The following is a 1,552-nucleotide window of genomic DNA, read 5'->3' on the forward strand; positions in this document are numbered from 1 at the left end:
GGGTATTCTGTGTTGTTGTTGGCAGAGCTCTTTACTACATGGCCACCTGATCTGCCATCTTGTTTGTTCCTCACATTTCTCCCTTTTGGTTTTCTAACTCCAGGTCTTTGCACATTTCATTATTATAATACTTGACTTTGTCTTCTTGAGCTACCCTTTGACATTTTTTGTTCAGCTCCTTGACTTCCACATTGCTTCCATTCTTTCTAGCATCTCTACACTAGAGAACAAGATTCAGAGTCTGTTCTGACATCTAATTTTGTCTTTTCTTTCTTTCTTGCCTTTTTAATGACCTTTTGTTTTCTTCTTGTATGATGATATTTCATGTCATCACACAGCTCTCTGGCCTTTGATCATTAGTGTCTAGTGTATCAAATTTGTTCTTGAGATGGTCTCTAAATTTAGGTGGTATATGTTCAAGGTTATATTATGGCTTTCATGGACTTGGTCATATTTTCTTCAGCTTCAGCCTGAACTTGCATAGGTGCAATTGATGGTTTATTCCATAGTCTGCCCCTGGTATTGTTTTGATTGATGATATGATCTTTTCCACCATCTTTTGCCATAGATGTAGTCAGTTTAATTTCTGTGAATTCCATCTAGTGAAGTCCATGTGTATAATTATCTTTTTTATTGTTTAAAAAGGCATTTCAATGAATAAGTTGCTTTAGAAAATTCTGTCATGCATTTTACAGCATCATTTCTATTTTCAAGGCCATGTTTTCCAAATACTGATCCTTTCTCTTCCAACCCTCGCATTCCAATCACTAGTAATTATCAATACATCTTGATTACATGTTTGATCAATTTCAGACTGTAGAAGTTGGTGGAATTCTTCAGTTTCATTATCACTGCCTTTATTTTGAATAATGGTGGTATTATCTTGTCTTCCTTATAGACATGTGGATATTTTGTTATCAAAGACAGTGTTGTATTCCAAGATAGAATTTGAAATGTTCTTTTTGATGACCAACACTACACCATTCTTCTTAATTTTGTTATTCCCACCCTAGTAAACCATATGATTGTCAGATTCAGAATGGCCATTACCAGTCCATTTCAGTTCACTAATGCCTAGGATACTGATCTTTATGCATTCTATTTCATTTTTGACAACTTCCAGTTGTCAGAAAACTTGGTACATTCCTTGTTCCGATTATTATTGGGTGTTTGCAGCTGTTTCTCCTCATTTTGAGTTGTGTCCCATTAGCAAATGAAGGTCTTGAAAGCTTTATTTAATTCGTGTCATCATAGTCAACTGTACTTTGAGGAGGCAGCTCTTCTGTAGTAATATTTTTAGTGCTTTCTAATATGAGGGGCTTATCTTCCAGCACTATACCTGACAATGTTCTGCTGCTATTCATAAGATTTTCAGTGGCTAAATATAAGTAGTGGACAGTGAATAAGGAAGATCGTAGAAGAATTGATGCCTTTGAGTTGTGGTGTTGGAGGAGAATACTAAAAGTGCCATGGACTGCCAAAAGAACCAATAGATCTGTTTTGGAAGAAATGCAGCCAGAGTGCTCCTTGGAGGCCAGGATGGCTAAGCTTC

The sequence above is a fragment of the Chrysochloris asiatica genome, unplaced genomic scaffold (assembly GCF_000296735.1).
Source record: "Chrysochloris asiatica unplaced genomic scaffold, ChrAsi1.0 scaffold00326, whole genome shotgun sequence".
Lineage (NCBI taxonomy): Eukaryota > Metazoa > Chordata > Mammalia > Afrosoricida > Chrysochloridae > Chrysochloris > Chrysochloris asiatica.